Source organism: Bos indicus, chromosome 19 (genome assembly GCF_029378745.1).
Source record: "Bos indicus isolate NIAB-ARS_2022 breed Sahiwal x Tharparkar chromosome 19, NIAB-ARS_B.indTharparkar_mat_pri_1.0, whole genome shotgun sequence".
Taxonomy (NCBI): Eukaryota; Metazoa; Chordata; class Mammalia; order Artiodactyla; family Bovidae; genus Bos; species Bos indicus.
Genome location: NC_091778.1, coordinates 3,052,649 through 3,064,487, shown reverse-complemented (window position 1 = coordinate 3,064,487; position 11,839 = coordinate 3,052,649). Strand labels below are relative to the sequence as shown.

The window sequence follows — 11,839 nt, the reverse complement described above, 5'->3', positions numbered from 1 at the left end:
AATCTGCCATAGGATCCCACAGTCTCACTACTGGGTGTATATCCTGAGAAAATCATCAAAAAGACACATGTGGAGGCTGAGGGGAGCAGGAGAAGGTCCTGGTGGTCGGAAGATGCTGCACTTTAGTATAAATTGCAATCAATTAGGGATCATTTTTCAGACTCAAGTTAGAAATGAGAGTTCAGATAAGTGAGGTCACCATTGCTGCTTTAAACACCTCAAAAGGGAGAATGGATTTATCAGAAGTGAAAGAGAAGAGCTTGGTAAGAGTTAAAGAAAACAATTTTGAGAAGTCCAGTGCTCGAGCACTTTCTCTGATCAAATGCGAAGAACGCTCTGATGAGATGTCCAAGGATCACTCTAAAGATAGAGTGTACACCAAGGGGTAGAGGAAGAAAGACTGTGGCAGGAGTAAGACTCGGGAGAGGTGCAGTGGTTCCAGTGGGAGCAGTAGCACCAGGTCTCAGTGCAACTCTACTTTCAGTTCGGTCTCCAGCCCAGCACTGGCTCCAGTTTGTCTTCAGCTTGGAGCCACTTAGGGAGTTCCAGCACATTCTGCAGCTCCAGCTTCAGCAGCTTCTCTGCCTCTCCATGTACATTACTGCACAGACATGAGAACAGGTGGCATTGCAGCTCCAAGTCCAAATCATTCAAAAGAGATGAAAAGGAAAGGAAAAAGCAGAGTCTTTCCCAAAACCCACCAAAGTACACATTAGGAGGCTCACCAGGAATGTGTCCAGGACCACATCATGGAGATATTCTCCACCTATGGGAAAATTAAAATGATTGACATTCCTGTGGAAAGGATGCACCCTCATCTCTCTAAAGATTACACACATGTGGAATTTGAGAATCCAGATGAGGCTGAGAAGGCTCTGAAACACATGGACAGAGCACAAATAGATGGCCAGGAGATCACTGCTGCCACTGTGCTGGCCCTCTGGCCTTGGCCACCCCCAGGTGATTCAGCCCTCCCGAGAGCATACCATCTCCCATGCACTGAAGGTCACTCCCACGGATGTGGAGAAGGTCGCGTTCCCCTTGCTGCAGGTCCTCTGTGAGGCACACTCCCTCTTCCTTTGCCATCACCACCAACCGAGCTTTCCAGCTCCAAATCCTCTGGATAAGCAGGGCCGCTGAAGATCAGCCCTTGTGGATTAGATCCCATCCAGCTCACTCTTGTCACTTTTCTAGCTAAAAGGAGATAATAGGAAAGAAATCCCTCCCTCGGGTGTAGGCTTTGAAGGTGGAGGCAGTGATTGAGACTGTGTCTCCGGTTAGCAGAGTTCCCACAGTAGGAGTGATTTGGGTTTGGGGTCGTGCTTGCAAAGATGCCCTCCAATTTTCTAGCTAAAGAGCTTCCACATTTCTAGATCCTAAGATTCAGCTTAGTTGCAAAGCCAGCAGGGTTAAGCAGGGGACCCCAGGTGTTGGTATAGGCTCTGCCTGGAAGCACATTTTCCCATTCTACACATGACTTGTGGCCCATATGGTATGGAGTCCCACAGGAAAGGTATGCTTTTATGCAACTGCAAATGCTGTTAGTCTGGCCCTGTTCCCCTGCCTGAGTCCTTTTCTGACCTCTAAGGTCAAACACACCGCACCCCCCCCCCCCAATTTGCTGCCCCAATTGGTTCTTTTCAGATGTACATGTGTGTGCACTGGTACACTTTCACACATCTCCCCATCTCTCTGAAATTGGTGAGATGAAAGTCAGTTCTGCCTGGTAATCACTGAACAACACCCCCACCCCCAACTCTCCCATTCTGCCCCCATCCTGTTGTGTTGATATTCACGGTAGTCTTCCAGGTTACCTTGGCAACATGTACGTTGCCTTTTTGGCTTTTACTATGCACTCAATACTATAAGTGTTCTGTTTTGAGTTTTGTAACTTTGTAGCATTTTAGATGAGGCTGGGTTTGTACTTTGTTGTGTAGAGTAAAATAATTGTATTGAATAAACATAGGACTAGGAAAAAAAAAATTACACATATATCCCAATGTTCATTGCAGCACAATTTACAATAGACAGGACATGGAAGCCACCTAGATATCCATCCACAGATGAATGGATAAATAAGTTGTGGTACATGTATTCAATGGAATATTACTTAGACATAAAAGGCATGAATTTGAGCCAGTTTTCATGAGGTAGATGAACCTAGAGTCTGTTATACAGAGTAAGTCCAGAAAGAGAAAAGTAAATATATTAAAGCATATATATGGAATCTAGGGAAAAAAAAAAAAAAAAAACACAGTACTGATGAATCTATTTACAGGGAAGGAGTGGAGATACAGACCTAGAGAAAGGAGACACAGACCAAAAGGATTTGTGAGTTTTAATCAACTACTGTACATTCTGTAATGTTTGAGTTAAAATTAACTTATATTTAATAAAACATAAAGATAGTAGAAACAATAATCAAATGTATTATTGTTTCTTAATTATGAAACTTTATACTACAAATTATCCTAACTGCTTGTGCAACTCTTTTAAAAACCCTTCATAACTTATTTCCTGTCAGCCAAAAGTGCAACTCTAATTTGGTATTTTGTGGTATGATCCTGCAACCCTCTAATCTAATTTCCTTATTTCTCCTGTATATCCTGAAACGTTATTTTATAAGAATGAATGTATATCAAAGGATAAAGTCGTGTATGCCTCCTATGCTGTTCTGTATGCCTGGAATTATATACAAGCTCTTATACTATGTGATAACATCTTTAGGAAATAATTCACTTTTTAGATTTTTCTAACCTTATTCCCTCCTTCTTCACTTCCATTTGCCTTAGCTTGCCTATGAGTGGTATTAGGTTTAAACCCTCCTCTCTTCTCCGAAGTAATCTAATGAGATTACTAATCTAATTCACCAGGATGTTGACATTTTGAGTTTATGCATATCTTCCTGACTGGATCATGAGTTCCTTTAGAGAAACGTTTTGTACAATCTTTTTCCTTTTTTCACATTTCTGGAACTTAACACAGTGTCAGGTGACTAGAAAGAATTTATTAAACATGAATTAATTTGAAGAATCACCAATATGATGTTTAAACTCTGAAAATAATTAGAAATGCTACCAAGAAATATTTTTAAATTTCTATTTTAAAAAAGAATTATCAGAATCCAATATTTCAAGATTAATGATAAAATATTACAAGTTTTGCATGGCACTGCATAAGTAGAAATCATATAAAAACTAAAAAAAAAAAAATGGTATTACTATTCATCAAGCAAGAAGAACATCCCAAAGTTAGAATAAAACAAACACATTACTAAATACTATAATTAATTGAGTTAGAAAAAGGAGACATTCAGACTTAAGCTGAAGAATGTACAGAAAACCATTAGGCCATTCAGGCAAATCAAATCCCTTATGATTAAACAGTGGAAGTGAAAAATAGATTCCAGGGGTTAGATCAGATAGACAGTGTGCCTGACAATCTATGTTTATAACATTGTACAGAAGGTGGTGATCAAAACCATCCCCAAGAGAAAGAAAAACAAAAAGACAAAATGGTTGTCTGAGGAGGCCTTAGAAATAGCTGTGAAAAGAAGAGAAGTGAAAAGCAAAGGAGAAAAGGAAAAGTGTACTCATCTGAAAGCAGAGCTCCATAGGATAGCAAGGAGAGATAAGAAAGCCTTCCTAAGTGATCAATACAAAGAAATAGAGGAAAACAATAGGCTTGGAAAGACTAGAAATCTCTTTAAGAAAATTAGAGATACCAAGGGAACATTTCATGCAAAGATAGGCACAAGAAAGGACAGAAATGCTATTTAAAAAAAGAAGCAGAAGATATTAAGTATAAGTGGCAAGAATACACAGAAGAACTATACAAAAAAGGTCTTGACTCAATAACTACACTAGTGTTATCATTCACTTAGAGCCAGATATCCTGGGGTGTGAAGTAAAGTGGGGCATAGGAAGCATCACTAGGAACAAAGCTAGTGGAGGTGATAGAATTCCAGCTACACTATTTCAAATCCTAAAAGATGATGTTGTGAAAGTGCTGCACTCAACATGCCAACAAATTTTGAAAACTCAGCAGTGGTCACAGGACTGGAAAAGTTCAGTTTTTATCCCAATCCCAAAGAAGGGAAATGCAGAAGAATGTTCCAACTACCACAAAACTGTGCTCATTTCACATGCTACCAAAGTAATGCTCAAAATCCTTCAAGCTAGGCTTCAACAGTATGTGAAACGAGAATTTCCAGATGTACACGTTGATTTAGAAAAGGCAGAGGAATCGGAGATCAAATTGTCAACATCTGTTGGATCATAGAAAAGCTAGAGAATTACAGAGAAACATCTACTTCTGTTTCTTGACTATGTCAAAAGCTTTGACTGTGTAGATCACAACAAAGTATGGAAATTTCTGAAAGAGATGGGAATACCAGACCACCTCATTTGCCTCCTGAAAAAACTGTATGCAGGTCAAGAAGCAACAGTTAGAACTGGACATGAAACAACAGACTGGTTCCAAATAGGAAAAGGAGTATGTCAAGGCTGTATATTGTCATCCTGCTTATTTAACTACTATGCAGAACACATCATACAACATTTTGGGCTGGATGAAGTACAAGCTGGAATCAAGACTGTGGAGAGAAATATCAACAACCTCAGATAAATAGATAACACCAGCCTTATGGCAGAAAGTGAGGAGGAATTAAAGACCCTCTTGATGAAGTTGAAAAAGAAGAGTGAAAGAGATGGCTTAAAACTCAAAATTCAGAAAACTACAATCATGACTTCCAGTCCCATCTCTTCATGTCAAATAAATGGAGAAACAATGGAAACAGTGGCAGACTTTATTTTCTTGGGCTCCAAAATTACTGTGTACAGAGACTGCATCCATGAAGTTAAAAGAAGCTTGCCCCTTGGGGGAAAAAAATGACATACCTAGACAACATATTAAAAAGCAAAGACATTACTTTGCCTACAAAGGTCTGTAAAGTCAAAGCTATGGTTTTTCCAGTAGTCATGTATGGATGTGAGAGCTGGACAATATAAAAGTCTGAGCACGGAAGAACTGATGTCTTTGAACTGTGGTGAGAGTCCTTGAGAGTCCCTTGGGCAGCAAGGAAATCAAATCAGTCAATCCTAAAGGAAATCAACCCTGAATATTCATTGGAAGGACTGGGGCTGAAGCTGAAACTCCAATAAGTTGGCCACTTGATGAGATGTGACTCACTGGAAAATACCCTGATGCTCGGAAAGATTGTAGGCAGGAGAAGAAGGGTCAAGAGAGGATGAGCATGGCATCCCTGGCTCAATGGATATGAGATTGATCAAACTCTGGGCGGTGGTGAAGGACAGGGAAGCATGGTGTGCTTCAGTCCATGGGGTTTCAAAGTGTGGGACATGACTATGACTCAACAATAACAACAAAGAAGACACATTGAATTGCTAATTGTGATGTTCATGTCAACAGGGCAATAGACATATGTAGATAAGTGAGAAAATACATCTTGTTCCATAAGAAAAATATGACCAGAGTAATTCCAACTGCACCTGCACTTCTTGGGAGGCCTGGCTCAAGAACTACATCTCCCCAATTTGATCACTGTCAGCCTCACTTACTAAATTCAAATTAAATGTTTGCCAAACTTTTAATATGATCAAAGCATCATACAGAGCACAAATATGTAACAGTCTTTACCCTCAGGAGACAAATAATTTAAAAGAAAATATGAATATATTTATACATTCATTTTAGTAAATATGTTTTAGGCACCAATTGTTTCTAAGTCACTGTACTAGGTTTTGTATCATAGAGGTAAAAATGGCCTCATTACTAGAACTATTACTCTAATCAGAAGGATACCTAATTTCTAGAATATACAGCTTGTGCCCTTGGTAAAATTGCATCCTTTGCTCTATTGTTCTTTTTTTTTAATGGTATAAGAATTTATCTTAAACTTTGTAACTAAAGTCACAGAAGCCAGTACTCATCAAAGACAAGGAGCAACCCAGATAAACAAAAAGGAGAAAGTTTTGAAACCAAAGCTACAATCTACATGGGCTTGGAAAAGGCCTAATATGATCCTAAATGATTACAAATCTTAGTCACTTCTAACACCTTGTATAAAGTTTATGTCACATACTAATGAGGTCAAAGTCAAATGGTCAATAAATATTGGGAAAAAACTCATCTTTATCACAAACTCACTAGGACCATGAAGCTCATTGTGATAAACCAAATAAAATAAATATACAGTTCAGTTCAGTCACTCAGTCATGTCCGACTCTTTGCGACCCCATGAACCACAGCACTCCAGCCTCCCTGTGCATCACCACCTCCCGGACTTTTCCCAAACCCATATTCATTGAGTCGATGATGCCATCCAGCCATCTCATCCTCTTTTGTCCCCTTCTCCTCTTGCCCTCAATCTTTGGCAGCCTCAGGGTCCTTCCAATGAGTCAGCTCTTCTCATCAGGTGGCCAAAGTATTGGACTTTTATCTTCAACATCAGTCCTTCCAATGAACACCCAGGACCAATCTCCTTTAGGATGGACTGATTGGATCACCTTACAATCCAAGGGACTCTCAAGAGTCTTCTCCAACACCACAGTTCAAAAGCATCAATTCTTCAGCGCTTAGCTTTCTTTATAGTCCAACTTTCACATCCATACATGACCACTGGAAAAAACATAGCTTTGACTAGACAGACCTTTGTTGGCAAAGTAATGTCTCTGCTTTTCAATATGCTATCTAGGTTGGTCATAACTTTCCTTCCAAGGAGTAAGCATCTTTTAATTTCATGGCTGCAGTCACTATCTGCAGTGATTTTGGAGCCCCAAAAAATAAAGTCAGCCACTGTTTCCACTGTTTCCCCATCTATCTGCCATAAAGTGATGGGACCAGATGCCATGATCTTAGTTTTCTGATCATTGAGTATTAAGCCAAGTTTTTCACTCTCCTCTTTCACTTTCATCAAGAGGCTCATTAGTTCTTCTTCATTTTTTGCCATAAGGGTGGTGTCATCTGCATATCTGAGGTTATTGATATTTCTTCTGGCAGTCTTGATTCCAGCTTGTGCTTCCTCCAGCCCAGTGTTTCTCATGATGTACTCTGAATATAAGTCAATGTTAATGAGTGTAGGTTAGACTGAATTGTAATAACCTTAGTCTTGTAATCTCTCTTCCTTAACACAATAAAGTATTATTCCTTACTTGTACAAATTCTGATGTAAGTTAGAGGATTAGCTCTCTAGTGATGTTATCCTACTTGAAGGTTTTTTTTTTTTTTTTTTTTTAATTCAGGCTGTGTATATTTCCTTCATATTTATTAGCCAAAGAAGTCCTATGGCCAAAACTAACTACAAGGGGGCTGAAGAATATAGAGTATATAGCTATTCAATAATCAGCAAATTACTGTGCCACACTGACAACTAATGCCATCTCCTATAAAGAGATGGCAATGTCATCAATAGTTACTAAGATGAAATGGCAGAGACCCATTAAAGAAGAGCATATATTGTGTGAGACAAATTGTAACCATGGAGTACCATATGGGGCCTTCTTAGGACACATCTTTCTCCTATATCTTCTGCTTTAGCTCCTCTCTGAAGGTAATAATATCTGATGAAGATTTCTTGAATTGCTTAACAGGTGTCAAAACTGCTGCAAAATGGAAGACATTAGCTACCTGATGACCATGAGTGCATAGCCCCCAGACCTGCTGGTGCCTAAGAATTGAAAATGTTAACCCTTTTGACATTACCCTGTTACCTCACCATCAACCAATCAAAGAACTGTGCATGAGCTGATCACATACTCTGGGACACTTCCTCCCTCACCTTGGTTTTTGCTGAAACTCATTGGGGAGTTCAGGGTCTTGAGCATTAATTGTCCTGGACACTTTGTATGGTGACTTCCAATAGATGCTGCACTTTCTTCATCAGAACCCAAGGTCACTGGATTGCCTTTACTATGCATGGGTGAACAGACCCAGGTTTTTGTTCAGTAACAATTTTGGTGGCCAATGTAGATAGAGCCCAGTCCCAAATAGGCATCATTCCCATAGCACATTGGCCCCTCTCAAGGAGCTCCATGAGCACATTTGTTTCAAGAGCAGCTGTAGGTGCTTGCTGTTGATGAAACATTGTTGGCCCATGATGCTTTTGATTTTATTGGTAAAGGGAATGAGAGGGTAACAGGCAGAAGACCAGAGGTCCCCAAGCAGCAGGAGGAAGTAAACTGAAAGTGGCAGATGTATTTTTTTTCTTTTTCTACACAAAATTAGAAGAGGTTTCCTTTAATTCTGTGTTGAGGACACCTTGTTCTGCCTTAAGCTAATCAATGCATCTTTCTTATGTTAATGAACTATGTATTTGCTTTGGAATTTGCCTTTCTTCAAAATGGTTCCACCTAAGGCTAACTTTTTTTTTCTTTTCTCAGACCTTGGGATGATAATTGTTCAACAAATCAGTATTCCTGTCAGTGGTTTCAGAGAAGGCACCCCACTCCAGTACTCTTGTCTGGAAAATCTCATGGACTGAGGAGCCTGGTAGGCTGCAGTCCATGGGGTTGTTAAGAGTCAAACACGACTGAGCGACTTCACTTGTCAGTTGTTTTATGACTGGGGGATGACACACCTCATATCATTCTATCTCAAAAGTACATAGTGTGGGAGAAGGGCCTGGTGAAACTCCCTCAGCCTTAAGGTGTCTCTCTTATCTGATTAATAGCTTTAAAACAGACATAAAACACCTTGCTATAAACTAGCAAGGGGTCACTCTTCCTGTTTTTCCCTATCTCTATTATATTTTGATAAAACTTTGCTACACAAAAAGCTCTAAGTAGTCAAGGCTTGTCTCTGACCCCGGATTGAAGTCCTCTCCTCTGGAGGTCACGAATCCTGGCGTAACGCACGGCTCACAGCACCAAACTTTCAGGAACAAGGCACTAGAATTGGATGGTTAAGACTTCTTTGGTAAGTAACACAGTTTACATGCAACAACACAAAGGTATCCTTCCCTATTGCATTGGCTTTGGCTATAAAGGAATATTGGTTAGGATTTTCCATTTTGAACAAAAGCTTAGTCATCAGTGTCAGCTCTGATGGGGCACTGATTGGGGTTCACTTTGGATTCAAGCTTGATTTTTGGTTTTGTCCCTGACTGATGGGGAACTAGTTGGGAATCTCCCTTCGTGAGGATAAGAAACTGTGATCTTGAGAGACAACTTTGCACTGCATTGGTTTGTTTGCTTGCTTGATATTTAACAATACCAAACCTGAATAATAGGTTATCAGAGCTTTGTTCCATCTTCTAATCCTCATAAGGTATATTTTGCAAAACTGGGAGATCTTCAACTCCCATAAATGAAAGAAAATTTTATTTTTATTTTAATACTGTTTGACCTCTTGACTCTCTGAGATCAATAGCTCTGCTATTATATCAAAATGAGAATTTTGGTGTGTGTGTGTGTGAATGTCTTGGTACCTAGTCCAAATCCTGTTTTCTCTTCCTAGTTATGACATGCATTAATGGGCTTTCCAGGTGGTGCTAGTGGTAAAGAACCCATCTGCCAGTGCAGGAAACCTAAGAGATGCAAGTTCAATCCCTGAGCCAGGAAGATCCCCTGAGGAGGGCATGGAAACACATGCCCTCTAGTGTTCTTGTCTGGAGAATCCCATGGATAAAGGATCCCCTGGCTAAAGTCCATGCAGTAGCAAGGAGGCTGATTGAAGACTAACACACACATACAAACACTCTTAGTAACTTGAATGCTGATTCACGTTTCTCTGAAAGTGAGGCATGTGAATATAAGTGAATAATGAATATAAGTGTTTATTACTGTTCTTTGCTATTGTTGTTTTTAAATCACTGAAAATGACTATATTGCTGGTTTTAACATATGCAGTTAGAGGAATCATGTTTTCTATGAAGAACTTGCATTTCCCAACACATGCCTTTAAAATTTCAGTGTTCTATGTGGACTCTCAGGAACTTGTCTGATCTTGGAAAGTCCATGAGACTGAAAAACAGAGGAGTTTTAAACTTAAAAATATAAACTTATATATGTATATGAGACTCTGATGCTGGGAGGGATTGGGGGCAGGAGGAGAAGTGGACAACAGAGGATGAGATGGCTAGATGGCATCACTGACTCAATGGACGTGAGTCTGAGTGAACTCTGAGAGTTGGTGATGGACAGGGAGGCCTGGCATGCTGCGATTCATGGGGTCACAGAGTCGGACATGACTGAGCGACAGAACTGAACTGATATATATATATTGGCCAGAAGAAATTTCATGTTCCTGTGACCTAGGAAATTCTTAACATTAAGTAAATATCTGATATTAAGCATAGCTTAAACTTTATAGTTAATTTAACAAAGACATATCTTTTATTGTACCTAGGTTTTTTTGTTGTTCATTTGCTATGTCATGTCTGACTCTTTGTGACCTCATGGACTGCAGCACACCAGGCCTTCCTGTCCATCACCAACTCCCGAAGTTTACTGAAAATCACATCCGTTGAGTCAATGATGCCATCCAACCATCTCATTCCCTGTCATCCCCTTCTCCTTCTGCCTTCAATCTTTCCCAGCATCAGGACCTTTTCAAAAGAGTCCGTTCTTCATATCAGGTGGCCAAAGTATTGGAGTTTCAGCTTTAACATCAGTCTTTCCAATGAATATTCAGGAACTGATTTCCTTTAGGATGGACTGGTTGGATTTTCTTGCAGTCCAAGAGACTCTCAAGAGTTTTCTCCAACACCACAGTTCTAAAGCATCAATTCTTTGGTGCTGAACTTTCTTTACAGTCCAACTCTAACATCCATATATGACTACTGGAGAAACTAGCTTTGACTAGATGGACATTTGTTGGCAAAGTAATGTCTCTGCTTTTTAAAATGCTGTCTAGGTTGTTCATAGATTTTGTTGCAAGGAGCAAGTGTTTTTTTAATTTCAGGGCTGCAGGCATCATCTGCAGTGATTTTGGAGCCCCCCAAAATAAATTCTGTTACTGTTACCACTATTTCCCCGTCTATTTGCCATGAAGTGATGGAACCAGATGCCATGACCTTAGTTTTCTGAATGTTGGGTTTTAAGCCAATTTTTTCACTCTCCTCTTTCACTTTCATCAACAGGTTCTTTAGTTCTTCACTTTCTGCCATACGTGTGGTGTCATCTACATATCTGAGGTTATTGGTTATTGATATTTCTCCCAGCAATCTTGATTCCAGTTTGTGCTTCATCCAGCCCAGCATTCCTCATTATGTACTCAGCATATAAGTTAAAGAAGCAGGGTGATAGTATACAGCCTTGATGTAATCTTTTCCTTATTTAGAACCAGTCTGTTGTTCCATGTCCAGTTCTAACTGTTGCTTTCTGGCCTGCATACAGATTTATCAAGAGGCAGGTCAGGTGGTCTGGTATCCCCAACTCTTGAAGAATTTTCCACAGTTTGTTGTGATCCACACAGTCAAGGGTTTTGTGTAGTCAATAAAGCAGAAGTAGATGTCTTTTTCTGGAACTTGCTTGCTTTTTTGATAATCCAGTGGATGTTGGCAATTTAATCTCTGGTTTGTATGCCTTTTCTAAATGCAGCTTGAACATGTGAAAGTTCATGGTTTATGTACTGTTGAAGCCTGGCTTGGAGAATTTTGAGCATTACTTTACTATGTGTGAGATGAGTGCAATTGTGCAGTAGTTTGAGCATTCTTTGGCATTGCCTTTCTTTGGGATTGGGATGAAAACTGACCTTTTCCAATCCTGTGGCCATTGCTGAGTTTTCCAATTTTGCTGATATTTGACTGTTAGTTAACAGCATTTGTCAACAAAAAACAAAACAAACAAAACCACACAAAAGTTAACATGGTCTGATTTTC

The 11,839-nt window shown here is 39.6% G+C and overlaps 1 pseudogene; it reads left to right on the top strand.

The window, feature by feature from the left end:
- Positions 1-230: 230 nt before the first annotated feature.
- Positions 231-1,198, top strand: LOC109573145 (RNA-binding protein with serine-rich domain 1-like; annotated as a pseudogene).
- The last annotated feature ends 10,641 nt before the right edge of the window (positions 1,199-11,839 follow it).